This window comes from Malaclemys terrapin, chromosome 11 (assembly GCF_027887155.1).
Source record: "Malaclemys terrapin pileata isolate rMalTer1 chromosome 11, rMalTer1.hap1, whole genome shotgun sequence".
Classification (NCBI taxonomy): domain Eukaryota; kingdom Metazoa; phylum Chordata; order Testudines; family Emydidae; genus Malaclemys; species Malaclemys terrapin.
Window position 1 is genome coordinate 3,518,693 of NC_071515.1, and position 19,460 is coordinate 3,538,152.

Sequence of the window (19,460 nt, forward strand, 5' to 3'; positions counted from 1 at the left end):
TCCTTCCCTCCTTCTACTGACTTGTGCAGCCAGGAGCACGGATCCGTCCCTCTCTCATTCTGGGGCTGTTATCCTTGCTAGTGCAGTCTTGTTGCTGGGTCCTGAGGATCGATGCACTGTATTGATGCCCTACTGCTGAGCTGGGGGCATTCCCACCTTCCCTGTCTCTGGGTGTCCCCTGGGCACTGCACTACGTGGTCTGAATGAAGTTCCTTCCAGAGATTGCTCTCTCTGTCTGTCTCTCTCAGTACACTAGTGAAAGAGGAGAGTTCTGTGTCAGGTTCCCAGCCCTAAAAACGTCTGACATTAATACTAATTGTGCTAGCTTTTCAAAATACTATATTAACATGCCCCAGCTCTGGAGCTGGGCTCCCTTCCGCCACGTTCACTGGCTGTGGGATCTGCAGATGGTCAGAACTGTTCTGCGAGTAGGTCTGCTCGGGGCGATGGAGAGTCCTTGGACCAATCTGCTGTGTGAAGAGGACACTTCTAAAGTGTATAAAGTCGAGAATGATACATTTGCCCACAGATCTACCGGCCCTTCCCCCCTGTGGGTATACAGTGTGTGGGGGTGGGGGGAGAGGGGGAGGCACGGCAGCACAGGCTGCATCTAGAATCTAGACCTTGCAGGAGCAGCATTGGGGGCAGAGGAAGCACAGCCTGGGAGCTGGCATTGATGGGAAAGCACCGAGTGAAACTTTAAACAAATGAGTCCTGTTCCACCTTCTCCATCTAAGGCTTTGGGCAGATTTCTTCATCTACGTCTGTCTGAGTTCAGCTCTTTCAAATAAATATTGCAGTCAATTCATCATTGCTTTCTGGGCAGTCCAGGCAGGGCCCATCCTCCGTTCCTATTGCAGGAGGTTTTAGAAATAAAGGGATTTTTGTTTGAGGAGATTAAAAATTCCCAGGAATGTCTCGCATAGCTAACCAGGTTCAGACCCTGTTCCGGTGCCTGGCTTATACCTAATTCAGATGCTGCACCAGGGTACCGTTCCCACAGCCCGAGAACACTGGCTTTTCACTAGCTCTGGAATTGCCTGGGCCGTCTTTTCTGTGCATTGACATCCCTGAGGCCAGAGAGAAGCCAAGAGGCAGAGGATGTAATAGGGATGCCCCCCCGCTCTGCCACAACCCGTGAGATTTGTTGAACTCTCCCTGGGCTTGCCAGTGTTCTGTGCAGTAAGTTAACAATTCCTCAGGCTATGTAGATGAGTCCTTGGCTGATGGCTTCCCACGCTTCTCTAGGTAGTGCTGCATCCTCCTGTCGTATTCTGCTTCCGCTGAGTAGAGCTGTTCCTGGCGCTGTGTGTATGGCAGGACTTGTGCATTCTGCTGGACGTACAAAGCCTGGGCACCTCTCTGATGTTCGAGCAGCTCCTGGGGATAGACATTCTGTTCAGCAGCCACTCGGAGGCTGTGTCAGATTTTTTTTCTCATGTTCTTACATTAATAAGGAGCAGATTCTTCCACCCTCCTCTCCCGCAGTGATGCCTTCCTTCCCAGTGGTCCCTTGCAGAAGAAGGGACCTCTCGTCATCAGTGTTCCCTCCAGTTTTCCCACCCATGTGCAGAATGAATTTTGTTATGTGCACCAATATGGAGGTGAGGTGTGACATGACTCTGTGTGACACATCACCTCCATATTGGTGCACATAGCATAAACTCATGTGGTGGGGGCTCAGGGCTGGAGCAGAGTGTTGGGGGGCAGGGAGGTCAGGGCTCCGGCTCGGGGTGGGGCCAGGGATGAAGGGCTTGGGGTGGAGGCTGCCCCAGGGCTACGGCAGGGAGAGAGGATTCTCCCCAGCTCCCTCTCCCCGCGGCAGCTCCGGGGCTGGGGCCCAGGATCAGCGCCTCTCCCCTGGCCGCGGCAGGTCTGGGGCTGAGGGAGAGGCATCTCTCCCCGCCTCGCCTGCGCGGCGCTTAATAGGCTGCCATGTGGCCGCGCGGCTTAGAGGGAACTTAGCTCGCCATGAGTTCCCAGACTCACGGGCTTTAAGTTCAGAAGGAGCCATCGTGATTGTCTAGTCCAGGGGTGGGCAAACTACGGCCCGCGGGCCGGATCCGGCCCCTCAGGGCTTTGGATTTCGGCCCATGGGATTGCCCCCCGTGGTGCCATGGGTCTGGCGCCGCTCTCAGAAGCGGCTCCCAGGCAGGGGGGCAGAGGGCTCCGTGTGCGTTGCCCTTGCCTCCAAGCACCGCCCCCCTGCAGCTCCCATTGGCTGGGAATGGGGAACCGCGGCCAATGAGAGCTTCGGGGGAGGTACCTGGAGGCACAGCAAGGGCAGCGTACACAGAGCCCTCCGCGCTCCGTCCCGCCCCCCTGCAGGGGCCGCAGCGCTTCCTGGAGCGGCGCGGGGACAGGGCAGACAGGCAGAAAGCCCGCCCTCGCCCCGGTGCCCTCTGCTGCCACCCCAGAGCTGCTTTAGGTAAGCGGTGCCAGGCCGGAGCCTGCCCCCTGCCCCCCAACTCCCCGCCCTAAGCCCCCTGCCTGCACCTTGCACCCCAACTCCCTGCCCTGAGCCCCCTCGTACACCCTGCACCCTAACCCCCTGCCCTGAGCCCCCGCCACACCCCGCACTTCTGCACCCCAACCCCCTGCCCTGAGCCCTCTGCCACAGTCTGCACCCCTGCCCTGAGCCCCCTCCTGCACTCCGCACCCCTCCTCCACCCCAACCCCCTTCCCTGAGCCCCTTCCTGCACACCGCACCCCCTCCCACACCCTGCACTCCCTCACGCACCCCAATCCCCTGCCCCGGCCCTGCATACAATTTCCCCACCCAGATGTAGCCCTCGGCCCAAAAAGTTTGTGGTTTCTTCCCCCCCCCCCCTCCCCCCCGCCCCGTCTAGTCTAACTCCCAGTTAGCACAGGTCAGAACATGTCACAGAGACTCCGGGTGATGAAGAACCCAGGTCTCTGTGGAGGAAGTACAGGATGCTGGCCTGCCTCGTTGGGTGGCTAGACCGAGCCAGGGCTAGTCCTTGCAATAAGAGGGGTGGAGAGTACTGAACTGGGTAGCTCAGCTTTCCATGAGGCCCCAGTAACTGTCCAGAGACAGGATGCTAAATTACTGGAGGCTATGAACCAAACTCCGCTATGTTTCTCCTTTCCCCTGTAAATGTTGTACTCTTAGTACAGGGGCCGTGACCACATCTGCACTAAGCTTTGCTTCCATTTCTTTTTGGATACCCTAAGGTGTTTCCCAGGATAGCTAAGTGAGTTCCTTTTGTTGTGGTTAATTATTTACACATTAGCAAATATTTGGTTCTCATTGTTGGGGCAACAGGGGCAGCATTTTGTTTAATATAAGTCAACCAAAAAAAGTGTGTGTCTGTGCGCACACGCAAACTGTACAGGGGCTGTTAAGGACTAGAAACACCAATCAGAGCAGTGTACATTCTGTACGTGCCTGCCCGGGAGAACAGGAATTGCTAGAAATGAAGTACCACAGGGTGCTTTCATCAGTGTTTAGAATGACTGTGAGGTGAATATTTTTAGGAGACATGGATCAACTTTTCGCTGTGGTTGGAACTGCTGATGTGGCCTGCTGGATGTTTTCACCACAACACCAATTAATTTGAACAGAACATCTGACTATCCCAGACAGGCCTGGCCAGCTGTCTTGGAGTTGCATGTGTGTGGAGGTTCCTTATTCCCCTTAGTTTGGTCATGTCTGTGGAGTTAGTTAAGGTCAATATAGCTTAATTGCACTGACTTTGAAGGCCCATTTTAAACAATTTAATTCTTTATGTTGGGGATTCCAATCAGCAAGTATAAAGTGCCCCCAGAATGCCTTGAAGCAGATGGTCTGTTTGACCAGCGGGAAGGAGGAGAGGGCAGCGACAATTGGGATACTCTTATGGATGTAAGAATGGCTCCCTACTGGCTTTGACCTTTCATTAATAACTGCCCCTGACACTGAAGAGTTACTGTTTTAGGCTGTCCCTCAAGGGTGCATGTTAAATATTCTCAGGAATGCTGTCGGTCATTCAACTCCTACATACAAGGGCGTATTGGCCTGCACAGCTAAAAGTTCCCAGGCTAATAGTCCAAAAAAAGAAAAGCGAGCTGGGGAAGCTGTTGTTGGCATGGGGCTGTGAGCAGGGACAAAGCCAGGCAGCTGACTCACCATTTTGTATTTAGGGAAAAGCTAAGTTTATAGAACATTCTCTGGATTTTCACGTTTCGTAGGGTGTTTAAAGGGCAATGGGGTATTTGTGTAGTTTGATTTTTTTTTAACAGTTCAGCTGCTCCTGCTACATGCCTGAAGTTAGGATTTGCTATGGCCTGGGGATTTCCACAGGAGTGTATGGGGATACTGCAGAAAGATAGGGGTTTGGACTTCTGTCTCCCAGCAGGGTACCTAACTTGTCCCATTCCTCCCCTTCTCTGGCGTTCCATGCAGATGGGGGAGGCTGTGTAAAGTTTGCCCCGTTTTGCTGTATTTTACCATGCCCGGTAACCCAGCCCACTAGGATGGGTTAATTTCTAAATTGCATATTTAATTAGGTTCATTGGTTGTTTTCTCTAGATACACAACAGCTTTGTTTTCTTTCTCTGGTTTGCCAGGCAGGTATCGGGGCTCTTTGAACCTGTGGAAGGCATGAGTCCTTTGATCCTTCCTTCTCTCTGTGTGTCTGAGCATGAGTGGCTCTGTTAGCGTGTCTAGGCACAGCTCTCCTGGGCAGGGGTCTCTCAGAAAGCGAAGGTGTACAGAAGGTATATCAACCCAAGGCACCGATCGAGCAGTTTACAAATCAAACTGGGCAGCAGGACGCCAGCTGCCCCACGCACCCTGCAGCTCTGGGGCTGACCCTGTGCCTCCGAGCAGGACAGATGTAGGAACAGCTCCCTGGCACAGAATGGGGAGGGATTCTCCCGTGAGTGGCAGAAGGCAGCAGAGCCTGATCCTGGCTCCTGTCTTGGCCGCATGGTCACTCCAGCAGTGCAAAGGTACCAGCCAACCAGAGAGAACAGCTGGGGATGACTCCAGTGCAGGGGTGTGATGGGGGCATGGCCATAGTGCTAACACGCTTCCATGCTGCCCAGCTTGGGGGAGCCAAGGCAGCCGGAGCAGTCCTGGGTCAGGGAGCCACAAATCCGCTTCCTCCTCCACCACATACACCGGCATCCCCAGGCTGCCTATAGCTGTGCCAGCAGGGAGCACTACCTGCTGCGTGCAACGGGCGGGGCTGTCTCTGAAAAGCATGTCCTCCAAGGTCTGTAATTCCGGTGCCCTGCTAAGCCAGGGCGTGAGAGAAGGCGGAGGAGCGGGTGAGCACTCCTCACCAGGAACCCCTGCAGTGATAAGTGGAGCTGCACTCTGCTCTGGAATTGCAGCTTAGACCCAGGGGTGTGGTTGGTGAGGCAGCCCTCCTGGAGCCGTCCGTTGTCCTCTTTCCTATGGCTTGGGACATAGCAACAACTACAAATTTACACCTGAGTTTGCTAGCTAGCACGTTGCCGCAGCAGTGAGCTGGTGAATGTCCTTCACACCCCCGGCAAAAGAATGAAGGGGACGCTCGGATATGATGTGCTCTGTGGTTTGTGCCTGGTGACTACAGTCACATGCAGGTGTTTGCCTCATTTTCCATTTAAAGAGGGTTTGTCCACATCTCCCAGGGGCTGACCTGCTGCCATTCAATCTGCATCCGTCTTTCCGACACAAAACCCGGTGGTGGGTCCTTGGCAGGGTCAACAACGAGCTGTTTGTTTTGAGCGGTCGAAATGCTCCATGTGACTCTCCATTGAGCCTCCGCATCGAAGCTGGGTGTGAGGGTCTCGCTGCGGTTCCATAGGGGGCTGCGGGATTTTAGTCTCGTTTTTGGCAGGTTCTGCAGGTCATCGTGCAGCAGGATTCTTGCGTTTGCACTGACATGCTTGCACGGAAAGCGAGATGTCTGAGCAGCTCTTCTAATCTGCGGAGGCTGGATGTGCAGTAGAACCAGGAGCCAGCGACTGGAGTTGATTTATTTGAGCGTCCCTGACACTATATTCATTGCATCATTGAGTTGATGTCAAGGAGTTTAGTGTGACTGCTATGAGACCACACTGGCACACAATATTCAGCTGCAGAGTAGACCAATGCAATTGTTGCAGTTTGTAAGGTCCGTGGACTGCCCCAGGATGTTCCAGCATTCAGTGAAGCTCCAGTTCAGACCTACAAAGGTACGGTGCCCTGGGGTTTGAATCCTGCGGCCTGGTGAACCTTTACGCCCCACTGGGGTTCCCACAGGGTGTAACTTACCTGCCAAAGGGTCCCAGGAATTGGATGTCTAGGAAAATCAATTAATGGGGGTGAGAGAGTCCGGGGAATGTGCTTAAGCAGTGCCAACTCCTGGTATTCAATCTCTTCCTTAAAGCCCCAGCTCCGGGAGTCAAGTGACTAGGTGAGAACTGATCTCTGCTCTCATTAAAACAATAAAATAAGCTTCTAGCCCTTGTGCTGGCAGAGAGGTCTGTAAAGGTGACCGGAGTGTGCCCTGAGGGCTCAGAAGCCAGGAGACAAATTTAGAGAACCGAGTGTTTGTGATTTTTATAAAAATTTCATGATTTTTAAGTCAACCTCCTGTTTTTTGAGGCCTGACTCACGATTTTTGAAGGATTGGGGTTGCCAGTAGTGCTAGATTTCACACCTTCTTACATCCCATGTTAGTTCTATGTTGCTGTAGCTCCCCTTTCTTTTCTCTCAGCATGTATTCGTTAACAGCAGCTTGCTGCTGTGGGACTCTGGCCTCCGTGAAGAGCCCCGTGGTGTTTGATGCCCTGTCTCACGCAGCACTGAGCTGCTTTGCCATCTTCGATGCAGTGTGTGGTGATTCCAGGTCGCAGCGTTGCTGATGTCAGGAATGGTTCGTCATTTCCTTCTCTTCAAAGCTGTTCCATTTGCTGAGTGCTCAGGCCAAGTCCGGGAAAGGCCCTGCCACCTGGCATCGCTGCTCTGGGAATATTGTTGGTTCTTTTCAATAGAGATTTGTGAAAAGTTTTAGGTGTATTTAAAGTGGGTTCAAACATTGCCCCACAAGGTAGCATGCTTCCACTCTCCTGGGCTCTCTGTAGGTGCAAATATTTATCTTGATTGTATGATCAATAATTTCCAAAGGTTGATGGTTAGGATCAAAATGTACCGGATTGACTAACATTCATTCCAGTCCTTGCAGAGTGCACGGCGAGTGTAACCCCTTAGATGTGTGTGTTTTAATAGAGAAGAAATATTAACGTGTTTTACTGTAAACTGAAAGAGATGGCTCCTCATCCTGACACCTGAACCTGGCATTTCAACCCAGCTGATGGCTTCTGTTCATAGAAACTTTGTTCCTTGGCCTAAAACTGCAATGAGCAGAGAAAGCCGTTCTCTTTCCCTGTGGCTTATAACAGCTTGTCAGCTGGACTGCTCTCTTGTGAATGTTTGGGTGGCACTTTAAAATCGAGTTGTTTGCCAAGAGTGAGGAAGTGACCTCCTTGTTGTGGCTTCACACCTCCTTGTAAAGCAGCAGCTGCCGTATTTCTCAACTGTACCTCGTACAGAGGGACTTCATTTATTTTAGACCCACTGTTATGAGTCTTCTGTTGGTGTTGTTGTTTGCTGTTGTAATTATCAATGATGGAGATGTGGAGCCACAAAGCCAAGGTTGTAGGAAAGTTTTTGTGTGTGTTCATGACAAGACCCCTCCCCCCCACATCAACTCAAGCTCCCCCTTCCCTTGTGTGAAGTGAGAAGGGCAATTAAAATGAGTAGGGGGATGGAACAGTTTCCACATGAGGAAAGATTTAAAAAATTGGTAGTGTTCAGTTTGGAAAACAGACTAAGGGGGATATGATAGGGATCTATAAAATCATGAGTGGTGTGGAGAAAGTGAATAAGGAAGTTTTTATTTATTCCTTCACGTAACACAAGAAGTAGGGATCACCAAATGAAATTAATAGGCAGCAGGTTGAAAAACTAATAAAAGGAAGTATTTTTTCACACAACGCACAGGCAACCTGTGGAACTCTTTGCCAGAGGATGTTGTGAAGGCCAAAAGTATAACTGGGTTCAAAAAAGAATTAGATAAGTTGATGGAAGATAGGTCCATCAATGGCTATTAGCCAGGATGGGCAGGGATGGTGTCCCTAGCCTCTGTTTGCCAGGAGCTGGGAATGGGCGATGGGATGGATCACTTGATGATTCCCTGTTCTGTTAATTCCCTCTGGGGCATCTGGCACTGGCCACTGTTGGAAGACCTTTGGTCTGACGCAGTGTGGCCGTTCTTATGGAGTCCCTCCTTTTGGGTCCTGTTCACACACAATGGAGAGCTTGGAAAACAGATCTAACATCCGAGGCTGCGTGAGAGCGACGACTGAGCATGGAAAGGCTGCTGCTTTCAGCTAGGCAGTCGCTCCACTACTGCTGTCTCGTTCCTTTGCTAGGACATGAAAAGTGCCACATAAAGCCAGATATTGTCTCTACACGCCAATATATCTTAGCTTTGAGTAAATGGGAATTTCAAGTTTTTCTTCACACTCAAATTACTACATTACTTCTTTACTTAATATTCCTAAGAACTCCGTGCTGCCTGTTTCTGATGCTCTGCGGGTCAGGAGGGAGATCTCTGTGTACTGTATAACGCATATCTAAAGAGACTGTCTGATTAAAACAAGTTGTGCTTTAAGAGAGGGAGGAAGAGCTGGCAGTGCCGGTGTGGAGCCGGTCCCAGTCCTGCAGTGAGGATCTGGGCCTTAGACAGTGATCAGAGAGCGCATTTCCTGTGACCCGTTTACATGGTTTCCTAAGGCTATGCACCGAGCTTAAGGAGTCGATGTTGATGTCAGCATCTCTTTCTGTCGGGTTCAGTGTCTGGTTAGTGTTACATGCCAGTGTGATGCTCCAGTGTCTGGGTTCCAGAAGCAACAGGGACATTTCACTACAGTCGGCCAGAGGCGTTCAGGGAGCCGGAGTTGAGCCCCCAAACTCATGAGTGTTTTAAATTACAAACTTTTTGCCGTCTGGTTTCTGAGCCTGTCAGTGGCAGCATGGGAGTTGCGGCCACAAGGGGCTGTGAGAAGTGGAACATAACTCTGAGGCTGCTCTAACTTTCACTGGGCACCAGGCAGGTCCCTGCATGATCTGAGAATATAGGCAGTGTAAAGATGGCGGAGACCCCCCAGTCCTCTGTTCCCGCCCCATGGTCGAAATGGAGTAACTGGGAACCGGCCCCCGAGGGTTTACACTGGTGTAAAGTGTTGCGGGAGAGAGGAGGATCAGGGCCAGTGTTTTCCAAAGGGAGAAGAACTGCTGTCACCTTGATATCTTACATGTGTAGGAGTAACTGCTGCATCCCTCGGCAGCTTCTAACCACGGGCTTGACTCTTCCCATCACTCTTCGTCCTGAGTGAAAAGTTGTTTTGTTTTTTCGCCTGTTGCTTTAGGGGTTTTAAGGGATTGATCATTTACGCTTAGGCAGGGGAGGGCAATGCTACGTTCCCGAGCGCTCTGCATGGGACACACGTGGATCCCAGAGGCTCAGGGAGACTCTAGTTGTTTCAAAGACAATCCAGCCTCTGGCACAGGGTTTATCAGCCTTCCTACGAGATTGTGGGGAGTTTCAGCAGCTTGGAGATTTGGAACAGCAGCTGTTCCGTTCATGGTACCAGCTCAGGGGCAAAATGGTTGCATCACATCCCAAATTTTCTGGCATTCCTTCCTTGTAACATTCCCAGCTGCAAACGGCTCTAGGACAATACGCTGTTGTAGTCAACAGCACTGGGAAATCTCTTGGCCAGCCCTAGAAGTGAACACAGCTCTATGCAGTCTTTCACGTTGAATGCAGCCACCCACCCTGCTGGCAAACCCCTGTCTGCTTCCCCCTTCTTATCAGCCTCACTGGCACCACCCTGCACATAATCGCTTTCAGCTCTGCCCTGGCTTGCTGGGACAGAATTTGTAAGCCCTGTCTCTGCATTGAAATACCTGCCCGGGTTCGTGGCCAGGGGATCCGGCTGTGGGGCACAACGCGTTGCACTTCAGAAGCGTGCAGGAGCAGAACCCAATGTGTAGGAGCAGCAGCCACAGTTTGCATTGTGGTGGCAGGATGGACCGGCACCGCAGCCGGCAGTGAGCATTGCAGCGCGGGTAGACAGGCACGCACCAGTGGGGCTCGAGCTAGCATGCTAAAAATAGCTGGGGGAACGTTGCGGCTCGGGCAGAAACTCCAACTAGCTCCTAGCACTTAGACCCGTGGGACCTGGGCATGGTCTTGAGAGCCCAAGCTGCGACGTCCACACTGGTATTTTTACCACATTAGTTCAAGCAGAGCGAGCCCGAATCTGGCTGCCCCAGTGTTGACATACCCTTATGTGTGCTGAGTGCTCTTGTGAGAGTCTGGGGATCTCTTGGCTGGGATGTTGGCAGACACTAGGGAGGGAAAGTTGCTGGAACCAAGTGATGGGAGATCAGGAGTTTGTATGGTTCTTCGAGTGATTGCTCATGTGTATTCCACAATAGGTGTGCGTGCTCGCCACGTGCACCGGTGCCGGAAGTTTTTCCCCTAGCAGGACCCATAGGGGGGAGCGCCCCCCGCGACTGCCTGGCACGGTATAAGGGGAGCTGCGCACTCCCCCCACCCTCAGTTCCTTCTTGCCACCAGTGAAGGTGTGTTGGAAGTGCTCTGCTCCGGCTTTGCTGTAGCTTGTCCCCAGAATTGTTCGTTCGTTCAGCGTTAGTACCTGAGTTAGTTAGCTGTTCAGTTAGTTTAGTTAGTCAGTGAGCCCGGGCCGGGGCATGCCCCATGCCCTGGGGTTAAAGTCGTGCGGTTCTTGTCGGCGTTCTATGCCAAGGAGCAACCTGCACGCAGATTGTTTGTGCTGCTTGGGAGAAACCCAATATCAGCGAAAGGTGCAAGATTTGCAAGTCGTTTAAGCTTCGGACCAAAAGAGAAAGGGACATTAGGCTCTGGGCCATCCTGATGGAGTCGGCGCTGAACCCAACCCCGGCACGCTGCTCCGAACTGGTACCCGGCACCCGTCAGTACTCAGCGACCCTCTGGTCGGCACCGCTCCCCGTCCACGGGGCACACCAAGAGAGCCAAGAAGACTCCCTCTTCGCAGCGGCACTGAGGGAAATCTGGGACAGAGGCTAGGCCCATGTCGGGCAGTCCTTGATCCCCATTGGGCCCCAGGCCTCCAACTCAAGCTGAGCGGAGTAGCCCGGCCCCTTCGGAACAGGCCTCTCCGGCTGTCCGGATGCCACCCATGCCCGAAGCCCTCCAAGCGGCCCAGGACGTCATGTCCATGCCGGTGCCTGGAGCTCTGCCAATGTCGGCCCCGCACTCCAGAGGCAAGTCGCTGCTGGGATCTCCGCAGCCGCCTCCGGCCCAGTACCAGTCTTGGTCGAGGGAATGTTCCCGACACCGATCACCGCCCAGCGACTGCTTGGGGCAGAGTCCAGGTGGATTGCCCTTGACGCCGACCAGACTGTCTGGCTGGGTTCCGTCCGTCCGTGACTCACGGCACCGCTCATCCTCAAGGAGCGAATATCAATGGGACCGTGGCGGGTGTCGCTGTCAGTCCTCGTCTCGGAGAGGGTACCGCAGTTGGTCACAGCACAGTTGTCAACGCCATTCCCGCTCGGACTCCCACTCCAAGTCTCCGCCAAGACATCGCAGCCCCGGGCGTCAATCGCTGGCGTCTCGCCGTCGCAAGTCCACCCGTCGAGGCCGTTCGCGGAGCAGCTATTACCGTCGGTACCAGTCCTCCACGTCAAGATCGCGGTCCCGGGGCCGTCATAGATCCCAGCACTGCCACTCCTCCCAGTCCAGGGACAGCAGCGGATCCTACACCAGCCCAGTCTCCATCCATAGCCATCCCTCGATGGGCCAGGCCAGCCAACCCGGACAGCCGGCCCCGCCAGTGCCACAGCAGGTGCAGTGGCACCGAGCGTCGTGGCCTGCCGAATGGTACCAGTGGGCACCGTGGCCTCCGGCGCAGCCCCCAGTGGGGGCTCGCTCGGTGGCCGGCTCTTCGGAAGCACTGATGGCCTCCCTCTCCAGACCCCCGACGAAGGAGTCAGTGGGACATACGTCCTCGGCACCGTGCCTGGAGTTTGACCAGGTGGTGGACCCTCCAGTGCTGGCCGACACCCAGAGCACTGCACCAGCCTCTTCGCCCCGCCTGGAGCAGGCAATTGTGGCCCCACCCCCTTATGTCCCGCGGGAGGACTCCAGGGCCCACCAAGAACTGTTAAAGAGGGTGGCAGTGAGCCTACACCTCCAGGTAGAGGAGATGGAGGAGCCCTCAGACGCCCTGTTTAACGTGTTGTCCCCATCGGCACGAGGTAGGGTGGCCTTGCCTCTCCACGAAGGGGTGGCTAAGATTTCAAATGCCCTGTGCCCTCATTGTCCCCCATCGCTAAAAAGGCAGAACGTAAGTACTTTGTACCCACTAAAGGGCACAAGTACTTGTATACCCACCCGGCACCCAACTCCTTGGTGGTCGAGTCGGTCAACCATAGGGAACGGCATGGTCAGCCAGCCCTGACCCCAGTCTCACGGGGCCCCCGTTTGAACCACTGGCCACGTGCTGCTGGTCTCACCTCTCGTGGAAGGTGGCCTTCCTGGTTTCAATCATGTCGGCCAGGCAAGTCTCGGAGCTCAGGGCCCTGACCTCCGAGCCGCCGTATACGGTCTTTCATAAGGACGAGGTCCAGCTCCGCCCACACCTCACGTTCCTCCCGAAAGTGGTCTCCGCCTGCCACGTGAGTCAGGACATTTTTCTACCGGTGCTCTGCCCCAAGCCTCACGCGTCCAGTGAGGAGCGTCGTCTCCACACGCTCTATGTGCGGCGGGCTCTGGCTTTCTACCTCGAGCCGACTAAGCAGTTCAGAAAGTCCTCGCAATTGTTCATTGCCTCAGCTGGGTGCGCGAGGGGCCAGCCGATTTCCACTCAGAGGCTGTCCAATTGGATCACTTCGTGCATCCATTCCTGTTATGAGCTGGTGGGTTTCCCCCGCCACCCATTGTGAGGGCACACTCGACTTGGGTGCAGGCCTCATCGGCTGCCTTCGTGGCCCACGTCCCCATTCAGGACGTTTGTAGGGCTGCCACGTGGTCTTCGGTTCACATGTCCACCTTGCACTATGCGATCGTTCCCCAAACCAGGAATGAGGCCGGGTTTGGCAGGGCTGTGCTCCATCCTGGGAACTTGTGAACTCCTACCCACCTCCAACAGATATAGCTCGGAGTCACCTATTGTGAAATACACATGAACAATCACTTGAAGAAGAAAAGACAGTTACCTTTTCTGTAACTGGTGTTCTTCGAGATGTGTTGCTCATGTCTATTCCACATCCCGCCCTCCTTCCCCTCTGCCGGAGTTGTCTGGCAAGAAGGAACTAAGGGTGGGGGGAGTGCGCAGCTCCCCTTATACCACGCCAGGCAGACGCCACTCCAGGGTCGCGGGGGGCACTCCCCCCCTACAGGTACTGCTAGGGGAAAAACTTCTGGCACCGGTGCATGTGGCGAGCACACACACCTATTGTGGAATAGACATGAGCAACACATCTCGAAGAACACCAGTTACGGAAAAGGTAACTGTCTTTTTTGAGCAATACTGATAGTAATCTCCATGTGAAAGGCACTGGCTCTTTGTACAGCACCCAAGGCCACAGGACCTTGACTGGCCCCCTGGGTGGTACTCAAATGTCAGGGTTAACAAGGAGAATGCTGGTTACTGAAATACTTCTGAACTTTTTGAGAGACGAATCTTGATGGACTGTTTCAGGAAAACACTGGTGCCATTAGGAAAGGCTAACTTTTAAGTTGACAGCTCTTTGCTTCATGTGCTCAGGGTGCCAGAAGCATGTTCAGAAACGGGAAACAAGGCACAAATGTGTAATGGGGAAAGTGATTAACCATTGGAACAATTTACCATTGGATTGGTGGTGGGTTCTCCATCACTGGACATTTTTAAATCAAGGCTGGATGTTTTCCTAAAAGAGATGTTCTTGTTCCAGGACAGCTATTGGACTTGAAGCAGCAGTTAATTCAGGGACCTGTGGCCTGTGTTATGTTGGAGGTCAGACTTGACTGAATCCAATTTTGGAAAAAAACAATCTTGAGTGATCCCCGTTAAAATAATAGTTCTTGCTCACTGAAATACTTCCACTAACTCCTGGAACCAAAACCATGTAATTCTCCCAGATCGACTCGCTGACAAGCTATTTTGAGAGCAGGGTGGTGTATGTACAATAGTCACATTTGTCTCAAGTGCACTTCAAAAGCTGCCCTACACCTTGCTCTATGGTGCTACGATAATGCTGAGCATTACTGAATGCATGCACCCTCTCTGACCAGATTCCTGGTTTTGTTAACTTTTTGTTACATTTAAACATCCTGCAAGACGTGTTTTGGTGTAATGAGTTTGTCAGGTCTGAAGTGAGAGTTATTTGCAAAGAACGGAGACCCTTTGCCAGTGGGTCTCTGTGTCACAACCCTACAGTGACCAGAGGTGTTACAGTAATAGATTGACTATTTTTCTCTCCTGTCTCAAACCTGTAATTCTTCTTTGAGTGGCTCTGCATATTCCCATTTATGGTACAGCACCACCTTGTGGTGCCTTGCAGTAAAAACCCTCTTCTAGCAGAGTCCACTAGAGCAGGGGTTCTCAAACTTCATTGCACCGCAACCCCCTTCTGACAACAGAAATTACTACACGATCCCAGGAGGGGGGACCAAGCCTAAGCCTGCCTAAGGCCTGTCACCCTTAGTGTGGGGGGGGGGGGCAAAGCCCAAGTCCCCCCATCTAGATGCGCTAGAGCATTCCTCTCTTTCCTCCGCCATCCCCCACCAGCATCACGATGCACTGAGGGCCAGGCTATAAAGGGGGCAGGAGCACCCTCACCCTCTCAGTTCCTTCCAGCCACGTGATGTGACATGACGTATGTGAACCACTCCAGTCTCTTTGGAGTCAGAGTTTTTTTCTGCTTAGAAATAGATAGTGTTAGCTCATTTCTGTATAGTTAATGAATTAGGGTTTCTTCCAGTTCCGGGTTATGGAGGAACCAAAGAAACAGAAGAAGCTGGGATTTAAGTGGTGCGGTTCCTGTCCGGCTGTCTTCTCGGCATCTGACGACCACATGCAGTGGCTCGAGTGTCTGGGGGACGGGCAGTCCCCCTCCTAGGTGTTCAATTTGTCAAACTTTTCCTCCCGGAGCACGCAAGGATAGGGAGACTCTCTTGCAGCTCCTCCTCCTGAAGGAAGCCCTTGAGGTCAGACCTTCTGAACCCGGTCAGGACTCGGATCCTAGGTCTAAGAGCCCCTGTGGCTATCACAGCTCCAAGCGACTGAAGGGGGGTTCCAAGAAGCTGCTACCCCTGTTGGGTCAGACTCGTATCAGAGTCTGACCCCTCAGGGGTTTTCCTACTTTCACACCCACACTGTCCCTAACTCACTGGTGGTGGCTGCTGCCAGTAACAGGGCAGGTCTGGACTATCACATTCCTCTCCAGCTGATAAAGAGGGGGAAAGGATTGTCTCGCAGGAGAGAAAGGTGTTCTCTTTGTTCCTGGGCATTAGAGTGGTGAATTATCAAGTGGTCATGGCCCTTTGCTGATTTTATCTATGGGAAAAGATGACTTTATTTTTACAGGACTTGCCGGATAACGGAAGAAGGCTGGCGAATTCCATTTTAACGGGGGGCCAGAAGGTAGCCAAACATACACTTAGAGCCTTGTTTTAGCGCTTTGGGCTCTTCCTCCAGCGCACTGGCATCTGCTGTGACCATCAGGAGCCCGCAGGGCTGTTCCTCCTCTCTAGCTCTGGACACTAGAACTAAGCTGAGCACCGTTCTTTTGAAGAGGAGGGTCTTTTCAGCGAAAAGGCAGATGAATTGATGGGATAACTGAAGGGCGTGGGATTGACAGCACGCTCTCTGGGTTCCCTCTGCTAGAAGGAGGCCCTCCACGGCCTCTTTCCAATACAAGAGGTGTCCTATCTCCTTCGCGATCAGTCATGGGTTGGTTCACAAGACTCGATCTAAAGGACAAGTGTTTGCATATTTCAGTTTGCCAAAATAATTGCAAATACCTTCAATTTGGAGTGACTGGTCACCACTTCCAGTACAGGGTGCTCCATTTGGTCTTTTCAGGACGCCCAAAGTTTTTACAAACGGTTTCTCTGTGGTAATGGCTCATCTGAGGAATCAGGGTATTTTTGTTTACCTCTATTTAGATGAATGGCTCCTGAAGGCTACCTGTTAATCCATATCAGCTTCACAGACAATCTCTTTTCAGACCTCTGGCTTTTTCTCAACTCTCGAAAGTCCATTTTCTCCCTTTCACACTGGATCCCCTGTATTTGCACCATGCTAGACTCCGTGGAAGGCAGAGTGTCTCTGCTAGAGGACAGCTTTATCAAGATGAGCCAGTCCCTGTTATAGATCTAGCAATGTAAAATTCATTGCATGTCTCATGAGTCTTATGATAGCCACTACTTGGATGGTCCCATTTGCCCATCTAAGCATGAGCCCTTTGCAACACTGAAGAGCTCAGGTCTGCAGGCCAGGTCAGGACACCCTTCAATTGTTGATCACCATGCCTTAGAATCTCCTAGTCTTTCCAGACTGATGGTCAATCAGAATGATTGTGCTTGACGTGTACAGTTCAGTCCTCCAGGTCCATCCTGGACAGTGACTTCAAACGTGTCATCAAAGAGTTGGAGAGAGCATCTGAATCATTTGACAGTTTGAGGGCACTGGTCCTCTCAGGAGAGATCCCTGCATCTGGGTAGTGCAGGTGGTGATGGACAACACGTCAGCGATGTATTACATCAACCAGCGGGGGGATTGGGGGCACTATGCACTCTTGTGTGCAGAGGTGATAAGTCTGTGGGATTGGTGTATTTGTCATGATGCTTGTGCTGCGGCCCAGCATCTGGCAGGGGAACCAGCTCAACAGAGACAGCTCTCAGACGCATGAATGGTCCCTAAAGAATCAGTTGGTCCAAACTGTATTTTCCAGCTGGGGTCAACCAATACTGGACCTGTTCAGACCAAGGGTCAACAGAAAGTGTCACCTCTCCTGCTTCAGATCCCTTCCTTGCCTTGAGGGAAGGGCTTGATGTACACATTTTCCCCCTTCCCATTGATTCAGAGGTGGTAAGGTTGCTACGACAGGACAACACACGGATGATACTCATTGCCCTGGATTGGCCATGTTAGCAGTGATTTACTGATCTCCTTCAACTTCTGGTGGAGTTTTAATGAGTCCTCTCCTGTCCCGGCAGGATCTTTCGTCTGGGCCCACAAGCTTATCTGAGGGCATGGACGATCGGATTCTGTCTCTGCCTGCTCTTGAGCAGTTGTGTTCTTCGTCTGTGCGGGACATACTAATTAACTCATGAAAACAGTCGACTAGAAACTGTTACCATCTAAAGTAGTCCAGACATCAGACTTGCATAAAGGGACGACCTGTTTCTCCTGTCTCTGCTCCTGTTCCTTGTGTTCTGGAGTACCAATGTACTTAAAGTATCAGCGGTTATCCAGCTTATCGTTAAAGGTTCATTTGGCAGCCGTCTTCGCATATCACTCTCTAGTTGATGGTAGATCGCGGTTTGGTCATTGTTCAGTTATGAAAGGGTTATCAAACGTGTATTCCTCTGTGAGAGAGCCTGTTTGTTCTTGAAAAGCAACAGAGGGTCCTGTGGCACCTTTAAGACTAACTTTTGTTAGTCTTAAAGGTGCCACAGGACCCTCTGTTGCTTTTTACAGATTCAGACTAACACGGCTACCCCTCTGATGTTTGTTCTTGGGATCTCCGTTTGGTGTTGGCCACTCTGGTGTATTCACCCTTTGAATCTTTGACTGTATTTTCTTTCTATCATTTATCTATCAAGACGGCTTTCAGTATTGCCATCACATCAGCCAGGAGAGTGAGTGAACTGAATGCCCGTATGACTGACTCACCTTGTGCTTCTTTTCATAAGGACAGGGTAGTTCTCAGTCCTGATTGCAGAGTTTTAACATTAGAAGGTGTCTGATTTCCACATCAATCAGACCATTCATTTGCTGGGTTTTTTCCCCTATGCTGCACTTTAATAAGGGGGAATTGGTTCTACATATTTTGGATGATAGAAGGGCTCTTGCCTAGTACCTGGACAGAAGTAAGAGGTTTTCATAAATCACTTAGATTGTTTGTATCATGCCAAGAACCACATGGGGTATATGGGTTCTTCCCAGACTATTTCTCAGTGGATTAAACAATATTTTTTTGAATGCTACACACTAGCAAAAGTGTCACTACCTTCCACTAGATCTGTGGCTGCTTCCTTTGCCTGCCTTAGGCTGGTGCCAGTTGCTGAAAGCTGCAAAGCTGAAACTGGACTTGGGTGCATACTTTCACCAAGTACTATGCTCTGGACTTGGCTTGCAGGGTGGCCACCATATTCAGCAAGGCGGTGCTTCCGTCTGTATTCAACCAGGACTCTGGGCCTACCTTCAGGGTAGTTTTCAGCACTGCTTATCCGTCTGTCCCATCAGTGAGAATAGGCCGAGCCCCTCGAAGAAGAAGTGAACACTACCTGTAACTGGAGTTATTGGAGATAGCTCTGCATAGTTGCACTTCCCTCCCGCCTTCCCCTCTCTGTCAGAGTCCTTGCTGTCTTTGTGGGGGAAGGAACTGCAGTGGTGAGGGCGTTCTGCCCCTTTATCGCCTCGCCCTCAGTGCATCGTGATGCTGAGAAGAGGGATGTGGGGGGCGCAGGAGCATTATAGCTGACACTGCTAGAAGAGGCTTTTACCGTACCCCTGAGTGGGACTATGCAGAGCCAGCTCAGAGAACTCTGGTTAAAAGTTATTTCATTTTGTATTGTGGTAGCTTCAAGTGGCCCCTGTCAAGGATCAAGACACTCTCCTCCCCCTCCCCCCCCCGGCTGTGCTAGGTGCTGTACACACAACGAAAAGGCAAGACAGTCCCTGCCCTGGAGAGCCTAGAATTTCTACATAGACCGCTTTGGCAAGTGATGATCTACAGCATTCTTTAGAGCAGCTGTTCCTCAGAGGTCCCTTGTGACCCCAGTCTCACCTGCCACATAAACCCCAGCTCAGCCATTCAGGCCAGGCTAAACTTTGCTTCTGTTGTGGGGAGTAGGTCCTGCAGGGTGGGACTGAAAGCTGGAGACGCTTTGTGTCCCAGAGCCAGCACCACGGTTGCTCTCGCCTTAGGAACTTGGTCAGCCAGGGGAGTAGCAGGGATGTGGAGCCAAGTTCTGTGTAGAGGTTGGTACCAGCTGTGGTACAGCTGTATAGGTGCCCTATGGGCTTCGCTTAAGGATCACAGTTTCACTCTAGGTTCCCTCCTCTCCTCTGCCACAAAAACAGTCTCAGTTCTTATAGATCTGAATGGGACAAAGAAGAACACCTGAATCCACACAACCCTGTAAGGCCATTCTCCTGGAATGGCGAGGACTCAGCGCATTAACTCCTCACTCTTG

General features: G+C 52.1%; 1 protein-coding gene across 4 annotated transcripts in view; it reads left to right on the forward strand.

The window, feature by feature from the left end:
• COL18A1 (collagen type XVIII alpha 1 chain) overlaps positions 1-19,460 on the forward strand; it is a 251,422-nt gene that overhangs the window by 139,355 nt on the left and 92,607 nt on the right. The window lies entirely within an intron of this gene.